General features: G+C 43.4%; 1 protein-coding gene across 9 annotated transcripts in view; it reads left to right on the forward strand.

Annotated features, from left to right (window-relative positions):
- The window catches only part of RBFOX1 (RNA binding fox-1 homolog 1), a 1,300,148-nt gene that overhangs the window by 96,700 nt on the left and 1,179,948 nt on the right, over window positions 1-23,500 (forward strand). The gene's annotated exons all lie outside the window — the stretch shown is intronic.

Here is a 23,500-nt window from a genome sequence, read left to right on the forward strand (position 1 = left end):
ACCATCAAAGGTGGTCCCTCTCACCTTCCATGGGTCCAGAATCCAATTTCAGGTGGACAGACTCAACCAAAGAAGCCACAACCTTTAATCTGCAAGACATGAGCTGGGATGTTGATGACAGGCTGAGTGGGAGATCTCTCATTCATAGGGTTGCCATCAGTTGATGTCAACTTGACAACACTTTAGATGTGTAACTGAAAGTGGTGCTGCTGGTGATGATCATGATCTTGATAGATCCTTATGAATCCAGGCTTCGTTCATACCCTCCCCTCCTTTTCCCCTGTTTGGTGTTTGTTCCTGCAGACTACTAACTGTGAGAAGTAGTTTGATGGTGGAAAATCCCTATTTATGCTTGCTTCTTCTTCTTTCTGAAAAGCAGCTGTAGACTGGAGACTTGGACGCATGCCTGAGTGGGAGAACTGCTGACCCCAATTTAGTTGCTGTCTCTGAAGCGCTCCCCTTTTAAGAGAAAGACGCAGGTTTCCTGGAAAGTGACTCAATGGCTATTAGGCGGAAGACTAAGGGGACGCATGCTAATTAAGCCTGCAGTCTTTAATTGATTAATTGGGTACAGTTAATAACCTAAAGCTTTAATTGGAGGTTAGCATCCCCTCTGGCGAAGTGTCAGAGCATGGAAAGATTGCGGGATGTGGGACTGGTAATGTCTTGCCATTGCGCACCAGACGCCATTGTGTGAGACCTCGCCTCCCTCGACCATATGTGACAGTAACAACATTGAATATATTTGTTCTTCCAGATTGTATCCAAAGCTTGCTAGAGAAGGTTTTGACTTGGAGGCTAAAATTCCCACTAAAAATAAGAAAAATCCTTGGGCCAAGATCCAAAGGTGCACTTTGGTATCCAGCGCTCATGCTCACTGACATTTTCCCTCTGAGGTTTTCCATGAAAAACCTGGTCCAAAGGGTTTCCTAGTCTTCCAAACAAGGTTTTGGGGATTCATGGAGTTAATAGGAAAAAGGAGACCATGAAGAATAATTCTTCCATGATACTTAAGGATCTTGAATAACAGGACAGCCATGTGAAAAATTGTCACTGTTGTTATTTCCAACAGAGCTTTCCAGCTGTCATCCCCAAATGCGAATGCCTGATATATATATATGCACAAAAATGTTTCCCCCCTCTTTCACAAATTGGTTGCATATGCACAAAATCAGGGCTGTTGTCATGTCAGTGTCTTATACATGTGCAAGTTCTGCTATGGGAACAGTTGGACATTTTCCTCCAGTGTGAAATGGCTGTCTTTCGTTCAGGGATGCCGATGTGGAGTTGCGATTGTTGTCCTGTGTGCATGGTGGTATTGTCTCTAGTGATGCACATGGCTCATTGAGAAATTCAACACAACACTGTGTTGTGTAACACAACAGTGTTTGCACAAAGTTACACTCCATCTCTTTTGATGCAGGATCCTTGGCAGGATCCGGATATCTTTTGCTCCAACAAAAAAAGGTCCTGAAATGTGGAAAACCTTTGAAAAAAGTTGATCTCATCATCTCTGGGATGTCTGTTTTTGAGGTTTCATTTTTCTCATTCTTGTGTGTGGGATGAAATATGCAAGGATTTACACCATAGACATCCTAGTTGAAGAGCCGGGGTTCTTGATTTGCTCCTTTTGCAATGGCAGTCCCTATGGCTGGCCTTGTTTCCTTCATCTCTGCAAGACAGGTAAATGTAATAAGAGCTGACTGTGAGTGACAAGACCTATCCGCCGAGATTGATGGAGAGACTTGGCTTTGGCTCCCCTTAGAGGCTTGGCTTACTGTTGATACAGCAATAAGTTTGACTGATCGGCTCATTAAAGTTTAATATTTCCAAACTTCTTTATCCTCCTCATCTGAGATCTTTCTTAATGTAAGATGTAACTACACTGGAGACTGATTAAAACCCTTTCCTCTTCTCCCCCCCCCCCCCCTCCTTCATCTCCTTTGCTCTCTGGCTGAGATACTATTTCTGCAGGGACGGCAAAAAAATTCCAAAATTAATCATCCGCCTTTGTTAGTTGTTGTAAGGAGATGGCCCGAAGGATGGGGAGGGAAAAGGAGACGTCTAGGGCTGCAAATGGGAGCCGCCCAGGCAGCGAGTTCCAATTTAGAGCTGCTTTGAAACCTCCCAGGAGGAACCTGGAGACGGTGGGGATTGTCTTTTTAGCTGAGCTGTTTCAGATGAGGCAGCAACATTTTATTATTAAAGAACGAAAGCGGCAGAAAGCGGGTGAAGGTGATGGATCACGAGTGGCACTCTCTTGGTTCGAAATTGGTGGGTGAAACCCAACGCAAAGGAACCCATTGTTGGAGTGCGTGCCAACGTTCAATGAACTCCCATTTTGGGAGGGCCAGAAGCCATTTTTCCTCTCTCCCAGACCCCTTGTAGGCTACATTCCTCCCCACCACAACAATCCTATACCTCATTTCTCATCTGCAGTCCCTCTCAAAATGGCAACATGGAGTGAGAAAATGTCGCCCAGAGTCTTAACACCATGTTAAAAATAGCATGCACATTTTAAAAAATGACATATTCCCGAAGGCTGGCCGCTGTCCCTTGGTTTGTGACATCATGTCACTTCTTGTTGCCATTTTGAGAGGAACTGCAGAGGAAAAAGGGAAGTATTTATGGGTATTAGAGAGTTCTGGGGTGCTTAGTGTAGTGCATTTTTTGCTTATTTTTATGATTTTGGGGGAGGTACCACATGACCTCCCAATGATACCAAAAAATTAAAACAAATGTTGGGTTACTGGAGGCCTTAGGGGACAGATGGAGAGCCCCAGGTGCCACATACAGCCCATGGGTTGCACTACACTTGTTGTATAACTTTCTAAGCAACTTTGAAATGGTAGATTTAATTGCTTGGCTCGGCCCTTGCGGTGCTCTCCTTGCAATAATCTGCAGAGCTACACTAAGGCAGATGACTGACACAAGTCAAGTTTTGAAGGCGCACATTGCTGCCTGCAGGCAAAGATCTGTTCCATCTTTGAGCCATCCTCCTGAACAGAAGTGCAATGAGTGGAGACAGCAGAAATCCCAGTAGGACAGCAGCGGGTTTACTGAAAGCAAAGAGAAATGTTCAATCCTGTTGTTGCTACACAGCAACAAATGGGGAGGTGTCTGGCATTTCTAAGTGCGCTAGCATTTCAGCTGAAGAAATGTGCGGTGCTGAAATATTCTGTCTTGTTTTCCTCCACCCCATTCAATGGCATAGGGGGAAACGTGGTCTTCTGGAGCTGGGTGGATTTGAACCAGAAGAATATAATGGCAAAATTGTAATGTATACCATGCAAAGTATAGGAAGCAGCTGCTTATCTGGTGGTTATGGACTGGAGAACGGTCAGAAAGTGGACTTGGTTGAAAAGTGGAACTCAGGTTTTTTTAAAGCTTGCAAATGCATGTTGGCCACTGTAAACACAACACACTATATATCCCTTTTGAATGTGCTGAAAAGCTAAATTAATACTACATACACACACACAAAAGTGATTGCAAGCAGTTCCAAGTGAACCTCATAAGAAGAACTGATGAAAGAGCAGAACCCTGGTCGAATGGATGGAACTTGTCTGTAATTTGCAAGCGTTGAAAGAGCAAGCTGTCAGGAAGTGAAACATCAAAAGGTGGAGGAAGTCTGTAGTTTGTATTTAGATATCCAGTCTTTCATTGGACAATATTTAACCCAACAGCCCTCCAGGCTTGACACACTTCTGTTACAACCTAAGGCTCTTCATAACTTTTGGTTGTTGGTTTGTGCCTCCAAGCTGATTCTATCACAATAAGAACTAAGGCACGTTACAGACCGCTCAAAACGGGCGGTCTTGCGCCGCTGCTGGTTGCTGCGTCCGGGAAACACAGCAGCCAAACCGCACGGTTCCCGGGCGCAGCAAGAAAGAAGCGCCAAAATGGCGCTTCTTCCTGGGCCCCGGAAGTGGCGCTGCAAGGCACGAGGCGCGCACTTGCGGCGTCACTTCCGGCGTGCGACGTCCGGACGCTGTGCATCCACAACGTCAAAATGGCAGCACCCATCTGTATGCGGCACTGCCATTTTGATGCACTCATTACGCGTGAGGGGCAAGGCACGTCAGGAAGCGCCGCCCCTCACGCATAACAACGGTGCCTCTATGGGCCCGTCTGTAACGTGCCAAAGTGACATCTCCTAACCTGACCTTCCAAGCCCACCTTAAGATCCAGCAGCTGCATTGAATTTGTTCAGTGGATGATTGGGATGCAAAGAGGATAATATTTCCTTCCTCCTCCATCTGCAAGTCAGACTGCAATGGAGAGTTGAAAGCAATCCTACTTCTGATTGTTGTTGGCAAGATGAGCTGGAAATAGCACCCTCCTTCTGTCCTGATCAGCAGTTGAACCAGCCTCCTTTGTCTGATGCAGTTGCGGCAATTGAGGTGGGTTGAGGGGGGATATTTGCAATTGTAATGGTGCCCATGATGGCGGCTAATGCAGTGTTAAGGTACAGATCTGTAACTCTAGGTTACTAATCTGTAACTGCAATACAAAATGCCAGCCACTATGACTAACCTTAACCCAATAGCCAAAGTCTTACTCTCATGAAGTTATACTACACCACTCATCAGAATGTAGGGTCTTGGTCATTGTGTTTAGGACTATGATTCTGGAGACCAGGGTTCAAATCCCCACTCAGCCATTAAAAATGATTGGGTGAACTTGGGCATGTCAAACACTTTCGGCTCTCAATAAATAATAATAATTATAATAATATTAATAATAATAATAAATATTTTATTTATATCCTGCCTATTCCGACTACGACCGAGGTGGCATACATTTCCAAAATACACTTAGGTTAGGTGATATGTTTGCCTTTGGGTTGGTCAGAAATGGTTTGAGGGCACACAGCAACAACAACAACAACAGCAACAGCACCCTTCTGTTGAATGCTGATGATGTTCAGCTCACTGTGGATTCTTTAGTCCCAGTGAATCAAGTGATAAAGTGAAGACCTGGATGAAGAGTTGCCAATCCTCCAACGATGTTAGGAAGCCTCAACTGGAATAGATCCATTCAGTCACTTGCCCGAATGGCTCGACACATAAATAGATTTATTTTATTCACTTTTATTTATTTATTGGATTTCCATCCTACCTTTCCCCCAAAGTCACTGAGTCAATGTCTCTGCTCTAGCTGGGACCAACAATAGGATTTAAATCTATGGCAAAATTATTGCATTCTAATAACTATGAGAACAAACAGCATGAGCAGGTTGGTAACTTTCCAGCCTGTTCTCAGGCGTCAGCATTTTCCTGGCTTGAAATGCCTGCTTAAAGCAAAATTAGCTATCGAGGCCTACTAAATACAAATTAGCCTATGAATGCCACTGGGCAGCTGTTAACATTTGGCCCCGATGCTAAAGAGGACTTTGGAGCCCATCTGCCTGGTGGCAGAGGCGATGCTCTCACTGCAATCTTCGGCTGCCAGATTTGACCGCCACATTTGACCAGACGGATTTGGACTCCGATAAGATTTTTGCGCGTGTGAATTAGCAAGGTTCTTCTCGCATCCTGATGAGTTTATGTAAAACCAAAAGAGGATTCATGTCACACACAACTTTCCCAGGCAAGCCAATGGAAGCTGGATCGGTTTTGCATGCCTGCCACTCATTTTCAATGGTGCCCGCATCACAGACAGCCACTGTGGAGTATGCTCAATGCTAAGGCCAATTACAGAGGTAAATACATGAAGGACACCTATGGCAGTGTCTATAAAAATGCAGGTTTTGCCTGTCAGGAATCAGCTGAGGCGAACAACAAAATCCACAGGCTGCCTTCTCGACAGAGGAGAAAAATGCCATGTGCATGCATTTCTTTTAATAGCATGTAAGCTTTAATTAGAGAGATTGCTGCAAACCATTACTTAGTTTATATATGTATAGATGTAAGGAATGGTACGGAATATCAACCTTCTCAGCTTTCATATCAACAGGGTTGGTTTCAATAATATTTAATGCATTTCCTTTTTCTCCAACACTTCCCTTTCTTCTTGCATAGACTCTGAAACATATATGGGTGATTCCAGTGATGTTCACTTGAGTCAATTGACTTGGACTCCGGTTGCTTCAATGGCTCAACTTGGACTCCACTCCACAATCAACGATGCACGGACTCTACCCGTATCTTGTATACCTTTCGCTATGGACTTGCAGGCCTAACTTCATCCAGAAATGTTATGGAACGGAAAATGGCTTCCCTCCTTTGAATAACAATTCCGTCTCAATGTCATGGAAACTGTACTTTATGTTTGCCATACAGCAAAACCCTCGCTGCTTGTATACCTCAACTCAAGTCCATTGCCCAATGTTTTTGCTGTTCCCCTCCAATAAACGTGCCCTACGCTAAGTCTAGGAAAAGCTTTAGAAGGCTCCTCTGATGTGCAGAGGAGCCAGGCTGCTGAGTAGACCGCAACTTCCATGGACTATGTGGCCATGTTCTAGAAGAGTTTGTTTCTGACGTTTCGCCAGCATCTGTGAATAGCATCTTTCTCTGGAGATGCCAGCCACAGATGCTGGCAAAACATCAGAAACAAACGCTTCTAGAACATGGCCTCATAGCCTGAAAAACCCACAAAAAACTATGTATGCCAGCCATGAAAGCCTTCAACTTCATATTTACCCTGATTTTGCAGGGTAAAGTCAGTTTGCAGTCTTTCGCCCATCATTGCAAACAAAGGTTTTGAATGTCTCCAAGGGTCTTTGGAGAGAGGTAATGAGCACATTAGTATGGAATTGGAAAATTCTCTTCTTATTTTGGTTTCACCTCTTCTTGTGTTTTCTGCTCCAGCTGTACCTGTCCTTTGTGTAGATTAGTCTTGGCTGGCTGTAGATGGCAGCAGAAGCCAAATGAAAAAATAAAGTAAATAAAGCATGCAATCCTTGACCAGATACACACAGAATCAAACTTGAAATTCGTGCGAGTGTGTGCTGTAGGTAAGCGATGCAAATCTTGATGCGGTTTCTCTTTGTGTGGTAAGTGGCACAACTTTTTAAAAAATGATGCTCTGCAACAAGGGCTGCTCTGGGATGACTGGGCTTTTCTTTGTTGGCAGCGCTGGGAGGGAGAAACTGTGCATTCTTCAAGTGTGCTTTTTGTGCATTTCAGTAATAGCTACACTACTGGAAAGTTGATAATGCATGAAATAGGATAAGGAAGATGGTTGGAACTATTGTGTTTGCTATGTTTTCATGTATTCAGCTTCATAAATGCAAAATGCATTTGGGGCTCAACAGATGGGTGGAAAGTGGTGGCGAGATGTTGCCCCTTTCTGCCCTGGAAGCAGGCTGTAGCAGGGATTTCTTTTTGTGCTGCAGAACGGGTGCCATTGGCACGCTTGCAAGCCATGAGAATGCCTCTCATGCATCATGCCATTTGGATGCGGCACACAAGGCACATCATCAGCACACGCGCCGTCTGAATGTGCGCGTGCCAAGATGGTGCCCGGATAGTGTGGTAGGGCTCAGGAGCATGCAGACGCTTCACTCTCGGGAGCCCTAATTTTGGCCCTAGGCTGGTGCATAGTGCCATTCTGTACTGGGCCATAGTTTTCTAAAGGGGTAAGTTGAACACAAGGTGAAAACCATAAGCAACACTCCCAGTTCAGGTGTAAATCCTTGCTATCTCATCCTCCAATGCAAGGCCACATAACTGCTGTAGTTTTTCACCCAACAAAAGGAAAAAAAAAGATTCTCTAAACTATTTTTTCCCATGCTCAAATGACCCAAAGTCTTCTGGAGAAGTTATTTTGCAGACAAATACTTGCAAAGTACACACACACAAACACACACTGAGATCCTACATTGGGAGATGGTGCTACAGTGACATAGCTAGTGTTTTTGCTGCCTTTCATCCATTTTTTAAAAAATAATGTTGATATTTAATTGCTTTTTAACTTTTGTAAAGTAATGTTTTATCTGGGCCTTTTAAAAATTATTGCATGCCTCTTTGAATCTTGTTTTGGAAGAAAGGTGGGAGATAAATTCAGTAAACAAATAAATGGGACCATGAAATAACTATGTGAGTGCAGATTTGCACTGTTTATATGCAACTACATGTTGCAGTCCTGATCTGGACTTTCCATGGCGCAAAAAGGAGCCACAAAAAGTGGTTCCTTTTTGCACCGTGGGAAGGGCACCATAGATACCGACATAGTGGCTTTTTGGCATTCCTTTGGCGCTGTGTCATCTGGACACAGCACCAGAGGAACACCGTGGTGCCACCTACCATGTGGTAGGGCATGTGGTGTCACACTGGCATGGGGTGGAGTTGGGTTGTGTATCATATGGATGCCATACCCCCACTTCACCCTGATACCAGCCTTTATGGTCAGTCTGTCGAGGCTGTTAATGCTTGTATTTATTGAAGTAAAGTAAGTGTTGAACTGTAACTGAGCTTTCTTATTAGCTGCTAGCTATCAGCTGTGTAGCATTCAGCCTTTAGCTGGTGTCTTGGAGAGGATGCATGTCTAGATGACTAGATGTAGGACCTTTCAGGTGCATAGGAACATGGGAGAGGTGTTGTGGTGAAGACAAGTGATTTGTGGAGGCCACAGAAAACTGAAGCATGCTTTGGATGGATCCAAAGGAAATAGAGATGAATAAAGTATGTGTATGTATATATGTGTGTTCACATTGGTGCTGAAACCTCCTCGATCATCAAGCTGCAACTCAGCTGTGACCACAATTTGTGATAGCATCTGAATTTAAAACAAAAATAAGTCCTTATTCAACTGTTCATTTTCGCCCCTGGAACTAGCCATTCATAAATATTAATGGCGGATATAAATATGCATGTACCTGAGCATACTGACAGAATTATAGACATTTCTGTAGGGTTTGAAGGATGCCTTTGAAGTCCCAGCTGGAAATCTGCCAGCCCTATCTAGCAAGAAAGGCTAGCTGTAGCCCTATCTGGATGACATTTCAGTAATGTGAGGGCTGAAGAATGAGTGACTGCCTCCAAAGGAGGCATAAGCGATTGACTCCAAAACTTCCAGGTTCGCCAATATCAGCAATATGTTTGATTTAAAAAAACCCATGCACACAGAGTTTGATGAGCAGAACTCCTTCAGAACACTGACTCAGGAGATACAAATCTTATCCCCTTTTTGTCTTTACTCTCAGACCCATCAAACTCAATTTTCTGCATGGCCGACACATAAGAATGAAATGAAATGATCAGGTGCCCAAAAGAGCAGAGCGCACTTGGGAGTTGCAGGGTGGAGACAAGTATCTGAAAGTTTCCATTTAAAAGAGTCAAATCACACCCGTTTGTGCTCAATTCATAGCAAAGAGATTCTGAAACACACCGAGTGCTCATGTTTATGAGCTTATTAATGCACTGCTTGGGGAGAAATTAAACTTTAATGATGATCATAAACGTTCCATAATAAAAGGTAGGGAGAATGGAACCCAATTGTCCCAAACATGGAAGCTCTGTTTCATTTATAGAAGCAGTGAGTACAGCATTCAGTGATGTATGGATGGTGCAGGCCATGTGAGTTCACTGTTATAAGAAGGAAAGAAGGAGAAACAGAGAGAATGCAAGACAGCAAGAAAGTGCTAAGGTGGCAATCCTGTACTCACTCACCTAAGCGGAAGTCATATTTACCTCAATTCTTTCTGAACTGACATGTACACTAGTGCTCCATCCATCTATCCATCCACCCACATATTGGCTGTGATCCTACATCTTGTTTGCTTGGTGTAAAATCTGTGGATATGCAGTTGTGCAGCCGTTGTTGCTACATCGCCTTTCTGATGAATATTAGTGTCGTGCAATTGTATATCTACTGGTTTGCCTGCTTATTGTCCCATTGTGCATTGTGTTGTGGCAACCCCAGCAAAGCAAGAGGTACACCGAAGGCATTGATGAATAGCTACATACCACCCAAGGACACGCAACTGCATTGCTGGAATCCTGTTGTTTAGCTCCCTCCTTTGTATGGGATGGGGACTAGGAACATTTCTGAATATGCAATGCCCAAAATATAGATCTAGAACAGGGATGAGAGTTTTGTGCCACCCTCAAGGGCCCCAGTGTGGATCGGTTTGGCTCGTTTTATAGTTGTTATCTTGGAATACATGTATGTTTATTTGGGACCTTCCAACCCTTGAACATTGAGAAACTGGAGCATGTCCAGAGGAGGGCGACTAAAATGATGAAAGGTCTGGAAACCTTGCCCTATGAGGAACGACTCAGGGAGCTGGGGATGTTTAACCTGGAGAAGAGAAGGTTAAGAGGTGATATGATAGCCCTGTTTAAATATTTGAAAGGATGTCACATTGAGGAGGGAGCAAGCTTGTTTTCTGCTGCTCCAGAGAACAGGACCCGGAACAATGGATGCAAGCTACAGGAAAAGAGATTCCACCTCAACATTAGGAGGAACTTCCTGACAGTAAGGGCTGTTCGACAGTGGAACAAACTCCCCCGGAGTGTAGTGGAGTCTCCTTCCTTGGAGGTCTTTAAACAGAGGCTGGATGGCCATCTGTTGGGGATGCTTTAATTTGGATTTCCTGCATGGCAGGGGGTTGGACTGGATGGCCCTTGTGGTCTCTTCCAACTCTATGATTCTATGATTCTATGAACAGGAGAAAGGGAGAAGAATCAGGCCCCAGGCCCTCAGCAGCTGGTTCCTCCATCCCTTCCTAGAATAACGTGCAAAAATGTGAAACAAAAAGATAACGAAATAGGGAGAGCCAAGGAAGAGAAAAGGACCATATTTCCTCTTTGCTGAATCAGCTCACAGCATTGGGTTGTTTCCTTGATGTTCCTCATTAAATAAATAGATAAAGGATGAGCTATGCGCAGAAACGAAAGTTAGGCATTGCAAAGAAGACGAAGACGATGGCATTTGTGAAGTGCAATATTGAAAGAAATATAACCTTAATTTCTGGCTAATGGGAAATCCTTATGTCTGATCAATTGGAGACATTTGGAACCAGATGCTGAGATTGCTGATCTTCATCAAAAGTGATGGCCATGGGGAGAAAGTCAATCAGAAACAGATTTGAGGCCATCTCAAGCAGAAGGAATAATGCAGCCACAATTTCACCCGTCGGTTGTATTGCATCCTCAGTGCAATATGACACCTCGCTCTTTGTTGATTTGGGTGAAATCAGTCTTCTGTTGAGTCAATTGACATACAAATTTTCCATTGCTATCATTCACTTTATCTATAGATTGCCTTTACCCAACCAAGGTCTCTAGGTGACTTTTGGGCAAAGAGACTTTTGCATACATTCATAAATTGTGTGCGCACAAACCCTGCGCAGAAAGAAAAATCAAAGTTCTCATTTCTCAGATGATTGTCTTTGCAATGGACGCAACCTGGTTGGCCTACAGCCCATAGTATTCCTCTGAGAATACGTGGCATCTGTGGTTTAAACTACTCTCTTGAAGGTATGTGCAATTATGCTGTGATAGGAGGAAAACACAACTAAGATGATCTGAATAGCTCTCAGTATATTATATGACTTCCTCATAGAATAATAGAGTGGGAAAAGGGCCATGCAATCGAACTGCCTTCCACCATGTGAGAAGACACAACCAAAGCACTCCTGACAAGTGGCTATCCACCTTCTGTTTTAAAACCTCCAAAAGAAGGAGTACACATGGTGAGGGCTGAGTGTCTGCACACTCCAAGCCCTCACTGCACCATCCGAGTGCCATCTTGCCACATGTCACGGGGCATGCCATGATGGTGTCCCTCAGGCACAGTGCCCAAACAAGCAGTGCAGAAGGGGCATCATCATGGCATGCCAGTGCGCCTATGGCACCCCTTCTGGAACACAAAAAGCCGGGTTCTACCAGCTTCTTTTTACTCCTTCCGGAGGCTGCGGTGTGTGGTTGCCACTGCCTCTATCCAGGGCACAAAGGGGCAGGGTTGAGTATGAACAGCCGTATGTACAGCCCCTCTACCATCCTCCAAGGCAGCACCATATTTATAGGCTTCCCTGGTCCTCTTCACCATCCAAGGGGCACAGATTATAGTTGTCATTCACTGAAGAATAGTGTGTGTGCCTTTGAGTATGGACTCGGTATTCCATAGAGGATACTGCGGATGGCCAAGAAGACAAACAAATGGGTCCTGGAACAGATCAAGCCTGAACAATCCTTGGAAGCCAGGATGACTTGCACACTTCATGAGAAGACCTTTCATTGAGACCCTTCCTAGATCCTCTGTCTTCAACCTCTCATTGGTTGGAAATCATTGGTAAAGGCAATAATGCTAGGAAAGGTGGAAAGATGCAGGAAGAGAAGAAGACCACATACCAGATGGTTGGATTCAATCAAAGGCCATAGGCATGAGCCTGTAGGACCTTAGCAGAGAAGTTGAGGATAGAGAGTCTTGGAAGAGTCTCCTTCATAGGGTAGCCATGAGTTGAAGTCAACCCAAGGGAAGTTAACAACAGCAAGATAGTTAGACAGACAGACAGAGGTAATAAAGCAGACTTCTGGCCAAACCAAAACAACCATCAAATGATCTTTAAAACTGCGGGATCAAATGCATTTCAGGCGTCATCAGCACATGTACATTTCTAAGGTATTGTTCTATGCATATCAATAGGCTTTGAAAAAACCTTCTCCATGGAACAGAACTTCTTTTGGAAGTCATTAGAAGCTGCTAATATGTTTTATTTATTTTTTTCTCCAAATGTCTATTTACCTGGTAGATTTAATGATCCTGATGGAACTATTAGGGGCTAAATGAGAAAGCGTTTTAAATTATCGAAGCGCGGCTGCAACAGTATAATTGCTCCCAAAGACCTGCCAGCAGCCTCTACAGATGTTCCCTCTCTGTTTTAAGTATCTGTTTGTGGAATAGGATTGTGCTGAGCTAGGAACCTCTGGGGCCATCTGGGAATGAGTGGAGATGGGGTCCATCCACACTATATAATTATAGGTCGATCAATCCACTTTAACTGTCATGGTTCTGTTCTGTGGAATCCAGGGATTGGTAGTCTACTGAGGCATTCTGTGGCTGAGAATGAAATTTGATACTCCTTTAACTGCCATGGCTCCATTATACAGAATCGTGGGATTTTTAGTTTGTAGTAGCACCACAGCTCTCTGACAGAGAAGGCCAAATATCCCACAAAGCTACAAGTCCCAGGATCCCATAGCACAGAGCCATAACAGTTAAACTGCATTAATCTTGCAGTGTAGATGCAGCCCTAAAGGCATATAACAATTGAGAAACAGAGCGATGTAGGGATTTGGATGCCTGAGTTGTCCTTTGGCCTAGAACGTCCCTTTTCTTCTGGAAAGCATGAGTAAATGAAGCAATTTCTTTCAAGATTACCAGCGACATTGTTTGTATAGTGGGTCCTTGTTATCCACTGGGGTTTGGTTCCAAGATCCCCCATGGATCACAAAATCCATGGATGCTCAAGTCCCATTAAATATAATGGCACAGCAAAATGGCATTCTTTACATAAAATAGAAAATCAAGGCTTGCAATATGGAATGCATACCTTTTTGGAATATTTTCAAGCGGTGGATGCTTGAATCTTTGGATTAAAAAATCTGTGGATACGGAGGGCTGACTGTAAATCGTATTTCTCTCCTTCTCAATACTCAGGGGTCTCCGAAACTCTCTTGCATGCCACCATCATTTTAATTGATCCACGTTGTTAAGAATGCATTGCGATTCTTGTTTTTAAGGTGCTGTTCCTTTAAGGTAATTAAAATTAATTAATTGTGGTAATTACCCATGAGTTGTGTTAGATGGCTGGCTACTAACTACACACAAGAAGAGTCTAAAAAGATGGTGACAGCTCTTGGAGCAGCCTTTGGGTCAAGAGCCTGAGCTGTTAAGCAAGTATTCCCCATTCTGAATCCTGTCTGAGAAATCTTTGGATGGATCTGTACTGCAGAAATAATGCCGTTTGACATTGCTTTAACTGTCACAGCTTCCTCCTATGGAATTGCGGGATTCGTAGTTTGTTGCGGCACCAGAGCTCTCTGACATAGAAGGCTAAATATCTCACAAAACTACAAATCCCACAATGCCATAGCATTGAGTAATGCCAGTTAAAGTGGTGTCAAACTGCAATTATTTTGCAGCGGAGGTGCAGCCTCTGTTCACAGACTTGACTTGCTCCTGAGACTGTCTGCATTCTGGAGAGAGTTATATGATTCTTGTTCAGATTCGTGTCGGCTTGGTTCACGAAAGGGAAGAAATAAAGAAAAGAATTCATTTTCTAGGTATGAGACAGCAAGATTTATGAAGCGCTCCTGTTTTCCTCTGAGAAAACCTGTTCGTTTTGTGGATTGTTTCTAGAGATGTACAACTTGGTAAATTTCATTCTGGCAGATTGAATTATTTTACTGTTTTCCCCCCAGATGGGAGAAAATAATCAAAAACGGCACAGTTTTCGAAGATCATTTGCAGTTTGGGACTTATTCTGTAGCAGGAAAAGGCATGCGTTCTTTTCAGAGAGCATAGTATATTTCTGTGCAGAAAATTGCATATCCTACGCAGGTCATCTGCACAGAAAATGCCATTTTATGTCCCTCCTTCTGTTTTAATTTTATTATTTTTGCATTTTCCATGCACAGTAAATCCTGAACTGTGGTTATCTGGGGAGATTTGGGGCAGGGTGAAATATATTGCTTTTTCAAACAAAGGTTTTGGGTGGATCTTATAATGACACAAAGAAAAACCCGGAGGCTCCACAAAGCTCAATAGATGTATTTTCCCCACTATTGATATTTGTTCCTCTCCAGATTTTTCTACACAGTGACACCAAGATATAGGCTTGAATACTTTTGGTTAGTCCTGACCAGAGTAGGCCCACTGACTCCACTCTGGAATGGTAAGCCAACGTATAAATAAATACCATTGATCTCCTGGGTTTGTGTCTCGACACAAACCATGGTTACTTGGGGGGACTTATTCTGCACAAAATTTCCAAGTTGCAGTTTTGCACAGAAAACAGTGTTTTCCATAAAGAAAAAAGCGTTGTCTGTGCAGAAAAATCATACAACGCACCCTTGGCTTATGCAGGGGATCCATTCTGGACCCCCCCATGTAAGCCGAATTCCACACATGCTCAAGCCCATTGGAATGAATGGGGCTTGTGCATGGGGCAGTGTGGTGGTGCAGCGGTGCACGCGCGCCATAGGCGCATGACCCATTCATTCCAATGGGATGCACCACCCCTTGCGCCCTGTTCACTCCCGCGCAGCTTCCCACATATGACGCGGGAGCACTGTATTTCTTCATGGAAATGTTCTTTTCTGTGCACAAAGCAATTTTGTGCAAATTTTGTGCCGAATTAGTCTTGAGTGAAGATTCGCATCATGTCAGGATTCTTCTAGTCAGGGTTTCCCGATACCTGAAAACCATGGTTTGTAAATAAAATTATTTACATGTTTTCAAATGTTGTTTCCATCTCTGTTGCCGAGTGGATGCTATCTTTGGAACCACATCTGATGGATGAGAAAGACAATTTTTGTATGGCTTCCTATGCTGCGGTTTCCGCACAGTCATGGCCTGGCAGCAATGCTTACGTCTCCGTGGAAGTGATGACATTTGGCTACCGGGGCAATATTTACACGGGGGAAAATTGAACGCATGCAGCTTTCACGGAGCTGGCTGCCACATGCATTCGCTTTTCAAAACCGGGTTCAAAATATTTTCCTGACATCTGACTATTTGGAGAGAATGAACCCAGTCTGTTTGTTTGTATAGTTACCTCAATGAAGTCAGCTCTTTCTTGGCAAGAAATTATTGTGATTTAACTTCTGCGTGTTGAAATGGCATTCAAGGAAAGAGCAGATGCTGGAGCCCGGTGATATCCCAACCACCTGGTTCTTTTGTCTCTTATTTATTTCTCACATCTATATGCCACCCAGCCTCCAAGGAGACAAGAACAGCCTAGCTAGGCTTATCTTTTCTTTGCAAGAACCCTGCAAGCTGCATCAGAGTAAAGGAAAAGGATTTGCCAAAGGCCAGATTATGGTCTGGATGAGTATTATTGTTGCTCTGTGCCTTCAAGTTGTTTCTGACTTATGGCGACATTAAGGTGAACCTATCATGTGATCACTGGTCACCCAGTCGGTTTCCATAGTTGACCTGGGAACTGAACCTTGGGCCTTATTCCCACCGGGTCGCAATTTGGTTTGAATTGGTTCAAATGACCCTGGTTCCCACTTAAATCGAATCACTGAAGTGATTTGGAGAGGGGGGCCATGCACCAGACCCATTTAACCCACATTTTTTTGAGGCTGATTTTTTCCGTGTCTTTTTCGATAAATCGATTCTGCGCATGTGTGAACCAGATGTGGATGGGAATTGATTTAAATTTGCCCTTTGGCCGTCTGGAGCAGGTCCAGTTTGAATTGATTCATACATTAATGTGAACCACAAGTGGATTATTTTAGAGGGAAAAAATGCAATTGGTGCAAATCTAGTGGGAACCACGCTCCGCTGTCGAATCGATCCATCAATTTGGATCGCACACTGATTTCTCTGTAAGTTGGAATGAGGCCTTGGTCTCTAAGGATCTTATAACACCTTTGAGCACCTCAAGGCTCCTTTGAGACTGACTGTGCAAAAGAAGTTGTAGCATAAACCTTCATAGATCTGGTCTCCTTCCTCATATCTGTCAAGACAAATCTGCCTAAGTAGACCAAGTCTGACTCCAAATGTCTTCCGTCTCAGAGCACAATTTGATCTCCTTACTCTGCTTCCCTTTGGAAATGCAAAGAATTCCACTTAGCGCTGAAGAATAAAGGAAGGAGGAGATCTCAAACATGGCAAAGCTGCATTAAGCAGGGATGAGAAGAACACAAACGTTTTAAAAATAAGACTGTATGTAGAAGCAAAGAGCCGGCGATAGATAATTTAATGCTACTGAAATATTAAACTTGTTCACTACTTTCATTCGTTTTCATCCGACTTCTTTGCAAAAGCCAGAGTCTCCTCTGTCATCTGAAATATTGAGGCGGAATTCTTGTACTCTTTCTCGGTTGTTTTAACACAACGTTTATTGCTGCTTGTCTTTCTGGAGACAAATGAACTGGGGCTCCAAGAGATAGTGGGCTTGGGATGCATGTACTCTTTCCATGCAGATAACTACTATAGAGATGTACAGAATAGTCACAGTTTTTGTCATCTGAATGAGAAAGCATGTCTTAAGATGTTGGGGCATTCCACTGACACATTGGCACCCTGTCAACTCATCTCATTAAATCTCATTAGATCCCTTTGGATTTCGCTGAAAATGAAAAGGTCTGTCCTTTACGCCATTCTTGTTGAGTTTTGCTAAAAACATTGGCCAGAAACTTGACAGATTAGGGCAAATGCTTCCATCTTAGGGGAAGGAGTGAAGCAACTCTTCTATTCCTCCCCTCCAGCCACATCATAAAGTGTGAAGGATAGTCTTTTCACAAGCATCCCTTCCCAGTAACCCATAGTAGGTACTGTGTCGTTATGGATGGTTGGCCATAAAGATCTAGGTATCCTACATATGACTCCCATAATGTTGGAATGCAGGTCTTTTGCCTTGCCCATCTCCGACTTTGTGCAAAATTTGCACATGGTTATTTTTTGCATGACAGCCAGCGTAGTATAGTGGTTTGGGTTCAGACTACAACTCTGGAGACTAGGGTTCGAATCCACACTCAGCCAGGGAAAGCTACTGGATGACCATGGGCAAGTTGCACTCTCTGAGCCTCAGAGGAAGGCCAAGGCAAGCCTCCTCTGAACAACTCTTGCCAAGAAAATGCCATGATAGGGTCACCATATGCTGGGAACAACTTGAAGGCACACAACACCAGCAAGAACAACAGCATTTTTACTTTGCATAGAAACAGTTGATTTTCTGCAGATTCCTGTTATGAGCCACCAGTGCAGCTTTTGCAATGAGAAAGATATGTGCTTCTGGTTTTGTTGTTGTGTGCCTCCAAGTTGTTTCTGACTTATAGTGATCCTATCACAGAGTTTTCTTGGCAAGATTTGCTTAGAGAGGGGTCATCATTGCCTTCCTCCAAGGGTGAGACTTGCTCAAGGTTACCCAGTAGGTTTCTATGGCCAAGCAGGGATTTGAACCCTGATCTCTTAGAGTCCGAGTCCAACACCCAAACCATTAGACTACACCATCTCTCCATGCTCCATGTAGCCAACTCCATTAACAATCTGGTTACAGCCATTTGGACCAGCTTAAGTTTCTGAACACTCTTCAAAGGCAGCTCTATATTGAATGTATTGCAAAGGACAAGCCACTAAGGTCCATAATGTACTGCAGAAATAATCTAGTTTGAGACCACTTTAACTGCCCTGTAGCTTTGTGAGACACTGAGCCTTCTCTGGTGCCACAGTAAACTGTAATTCCCAGGATTTCCTAATACTCAGCCAGGGCAGTTAAAGCGGACTCAAAACTAGATCATTTTTGCAGTGTGTTTGGGACCCAAGATGCTTATCATTGTGACCGGGTCTGATATCATAATAGATTTTAAAGATTGTCTCCATCCCTACACACCAAATCTAAATGGCTGGTTGCAACCAAAGTCTCAGCAACTGGACTATTTTTAGTTTGTTGTGGGATTTTTGGGTGATGTGGCCATGTTCTAGAACAATTTCTTCCTGACGTTTCGCCTGCATCTGTGGCTGGCATCTTCAGAAAATGACTGAAACCTTCGACTTCACATTGTACTATTTTTTCTTTGGAAAATCCTTATCCTTAGCTGGCCTTTGTGTTTCCTCCATCCTTCTCCATTCTTCCAGAAAAATCAATCCTTTTCTCCTCTTTCGGTGGAAACGCTAAAACTTTACCCTCCCTGCTTCCATGTGTACACAGAATTGAATTCCACAGACGGATAGATGCAAGGGCGCTTGCAACAAACAAAACTGTTGCGGTCGGGCGGGGGAGCGAGGGGAAGATACGGAGATATACACTAATTCCCATTTGTTGGACTGGAAGTCAATCTGGGTTTGTTTTATTGAACAAATGAAGCTCTAAATGACCTTCTGTTTGCCCCTCTGGACATTGTAAGGGGCTTGTTTATTGGAAACTTCCTTGGCATGTCTGGAATCGATGTTCCGAACGGGAGGGTTGATCAGCCCATTATATACTACTTAGAGGGATAATGGGGGGATTTTAAGAGCATTGATGACAATCTGCAGACAGAATGATGGATGGAAGGGGATTGGAAGGCACCCAGCAGTATAACGCGATGGAAGGAGCGGAGATGGACTCAAAGGGAAGGTAGTGGATCCTGGGAGAAAAGAAAATGGAAGTTCATATGCAACAGAACAGAGATGACTTGTTGCATTCCCTCAAGTCAATTCCAGCTTAGGACAGCCCTAAGGCAAAACTATTGTAAGGTTTCCTTGGCAGGGTTTGTTCAGAGGAGGCCTGCTTTTGCCTTCTGCTGAGGCTGAGAGAGTGTGATTTGCTCAGGTCCAAAACACACTGCAGAAACAGCCAGGGCTGGGGCTTCCTTACCAAAATCTATATCACACCTTAAATCTTAGTGGTATTTGGAGCAGTCCCACTGAATCAAGTGAAGTATAGAAGACCCATTCTATGGGGCTTCTATAGGATTCAGGCACTGCTAGACACAGATGTCCTAAACCAACTTTGCATGATAAATGATAGTAGCCCTTCTTCCCAGGACACACAACACTGGTTTTGAGGATCTCGGAGTGTAGTGGAGTCTCCTTCCTTGGAGGTCTTTAAGCAGAGGCTGGATGGCCATCTGTCGGGGATGCTTTGATTGAGAGTTCCTGCATGGCAGAATGGGGTTGGACTGGATGCCCCTTGGGGTCTCTATGATTCTATTGCTCTAGTTTGGAGACTTGAAATCTTCCAGCGGATGTTTTGCAGAGTCAGCCAGTTCAGTTGCACAGTGTTCGGTCATTACATTTTCACTGTAATATCGAAAAGGATTTAAGAGCCAAAGACCAGGGAGCAGAAGGCATCTGGCAAGGGTTGGAATATTAGTGTCACCTCCGTCCTTAAAATGGCAGCAGTCGTGTGGCGTTAAATGGAAGCTAACAAGCTGGCAGGGAAGGACAGATGTTCGAAAGTGTACAGCGTCATGCAGAGAATAGTAAACGTTTCGGCTAAGCAAAGCTTAGCTACCAAAACCTCTTTGTGAGGAGAGAATATTTTCAGCATTGGAAGGAGTCCATCAGTAAAACACTGGAATATAGTTAAGGTCTAGGATCTCTTTGCTAGTAATTTGAATCTATTGGTTCACATTTGGAGCAGCAGAGGACAAGCTCACCTTATCTTCTGCATGGTATTCCTTCAGATCAGGGTTTGAATCCCCGTTCAGCCATAGAAAACCACTAGGATACAAAAACGCATGGTCTGAGACCGCTTTAACTGCCCTGGCTCAGTGCTAGGAAATTTGGGGAACTGTAGTTTGGGGAGACATTTAGCCTTCTTTGTCAGAGAGCTCTGGTGCCACAATAAATCATAAATACTCCTGCACTCCTGTCTGTCCCTGGCTTCCACTCCACTGTAAGCATCTGAAGAAGTAGACTAAAGCCTATGAAAGTTCATGCCGCAAACGTCTTTCAAAGGTGCTACAAAATCTCTCTCTCTATATATATTCTACAGGCTAACATGGCAATATCTTTAAATTCTACAGTTCCCAGGACTCCAAATTCCAATTCCAAAGGGCAGCACGGCTGTATGGCGCAAAGGTGCACCATGATGCTGCATGCCATCTGGAATGGCGTGTGGCATCATGGCGCCCAGGGGCGGAGTCAGGGCATGCGTCATCAGGATGCTGTGCCCTGACTGCCCACAGACCTACCTTTCGGGCCAGTCTGTATAGGGCCTTAGTCTCCAGAATGGAGCTTTACGTATCGAAAGAATCCCAACTCTTCAGAGATGGATTGATCTTGAAGTTTCAATGAGGAGCTGAAAGTGAAGGAAAGGTACTAGTCAAGGCACCCGTTCTTTGCTCTGTTTTCTCAGTTTAAACAATCTTTCACTTGACCTTTAGTATGACATTTATTTTTCAAGCTGGCCTTTATAATCCATTAACAGGTTTTGGCTTTCTGTTGAACAACAGCTTTCCTTCGCTATCACACTCGTTCCTCTCTAATCTTTGCTTTACTTCTTGTGCAACTTGATGGATGTCATCCAACACTAGTGATGGAGGGATCCAGCTAGTTCCATTCCTACCAAATGTGTTCATTTTTAACTTGATCCCATCCCATTCCTGCTGTATTAATTTGTTTTTTAAAAAAAATCTGTCCAAAATTTGCATTGAAACAAACATGCACTTTGAACGTCTATTCCCACATTCTTATAAATGCATATGATGCCAAAACAGGCTTTTAGAAACTGACTGCTCCCTTGCCACCTTCAAATAAAATAACTTTAAAATAACTCTCATGCTATTTATTTTTTAGGGTGCTCCTTTTTATTATTATTATTTCTAATTTATTTCTAAAGAGATACAGCACTTTTATATTATGCCGACGGCAACAAACACAATACTTTAAGTGCCATTTTGCTGGAAGCTGGCGTATGTTGTGGACATTACTTGTCACCAAATTCTTCTCTTCTTGTTATTTGTTCAGCTGAGTTTGGCCTGAAGGTGTCCAATTGCTTCTTTCTTTGTTGTATTCATTTGTTGACAATATTTTTGTGAATTTGCCTGCAATATTTTAATGGTGGGATTTCTCCTTAGTCCAGGGCATTTGTTGTCTAGAAGGCAATGTGCTTTAAAAAGAAAAAGTGGGCATGTATGTGTGTCTTCTCTGAAGTTCAATGGTCCGTCCTTCCTTCCTTCTTTCCTTCCTTCCTTCCTTCCTTCCTTCCTTCCTTCCTTCCTTCCTTTCAATATGATGGTGAGCATTCTGCTTGGGACTTATCTCTTTGTAAATGTACCTATTCTCTTTGTAAATGTACCTATGTGTGCACAAAATTTAGTTGAATTAGTTTGTGACATCCATATCTACGTAGGGGCTGTGAGGATATAACATATGGGCATCCATTTTGCAATGGTGGAGTGACTCATGCGCTGTGGCACAATGTACAATATGCACATGGCCATTGGCTAGGAAGTGCTGGAACAGAAAAGGGACACCTGATGTGCATCAGAAATGCTCAATACTCACCAGTGAACAATGGGGCCAATGTTCCTCTGTCCCAATGCGCACTGGTCTCATTATTGCATCAGTCCTATTGTGCATCATTCACTTTGCCAGTTTCCTTGCCCTTTACTGGAGACAGATGCTATGGCATTGCTCACTTGTAACTCCCACAGAAGTAATCCACTTGCAAAGACATCACTTCCCCAGCAAGATCCCAGCAAACTGATTCATAAGCAAAGCCTATGTCCATCCAGCATATGTTGTTACTCTGGCGGTGGATTTTCTGAAGGGCCTTTGGATTAGACAAAGGGTAGTAGCAGGTATTAGTTAGGCTAAATTGCCCTTGAAATTGATTTCTTTATTTTATGACTTTCTGGAAGGAGATTAGTCACTACTTCTTTCTCCCTTTGCAGTGTACAACAATTTACATAGTAATAGATGGTGCAGACAGTTGAATAAATGGCTGGCAAGGGGCGCGATTTGAAAGAGGGCAATATGGAGCCCACTCCCATTGATCCCTTAGCCTTAGGGATACACTGATTTGTAGAATCTAGGAACAAAAAGCCACCTAAATTTATTTCCTCTGTTAGAGGGTAAGAGTATGTTGTATACTGTTTATAGCCCACTATTTACTTGGTGACGTTGTTTTGCCAATGCATTGCAGTGCTGTTATGAGAAAAGATATATCAGGTTCCGGTCTATGGGACCAGCCCCCCAATTTATTCACTTGATTTATCGATACAAGAATTTATACCTCATCTATTACTTGCACTAATACACCTCTCTGTGTCTCACAACAATTTAAAACAATGCAACATAAAACTGGAAACCCAGTGAGGAACACAATCCAAATGCGGAGGTAATAACACAAGGGCAAAGGCAACAGAGGAAACGTCCCTTAAGTAAAGCAGATGCTTAGCTGACGGTAGCTTGGGAGAATAGAAATACCTTCAATGACCAGCAAAAGGCATATATAGTGGGAGCAACCCATACTTCACGGGGATAGAGATTTCTTGGTGTTAGATTTTTAGGGAGTTTCTATCCGAACGTCCGAATTTCGACAAAGTTCTCAAGAACTGGATTCCAGAATTTAATGGCAGTGGCAGCAAGTGGTCCCAGTTCCCAAAGCTATAAAGGGCAGTGAATCGACTGCTTTTGTTGAGGATACGTTTGATTTATGTATACAGTACAACTCCTGTATCCATAGGGGATACGTTCCTGGATTTACTATGGTTGATAATACTGAACCCTATTGAAATGAATTTAAAGATACAACTGTGTTACTCTTTATAACACTATGTAGAGAGATCTTGTAGCACCTTTCAGACTAACTAAAGAAAGAAGTTGGCAGCATGAGCTTTCCTAGACTTAAGTCTACTTCCTCAGATGCATTCCTATCAAAATGAAT

Source organism: Sceloporus occidentalis, unplaced genomic scaffold (genome assembly GCF_023333645.1).
Source record: "Sceloporus occidentalis isolate IW3139 unplaced genomic scaffold, rSceOcc1.0.p SCAF_10, whole genome shotgun sequence".
Lineage (NCBI taxonomy): Eukaryota > Metazoa > Chordata > Lepidosauria > Squamata > Phrynosomatidae > Sceloporus > Sceloporus occidentalis.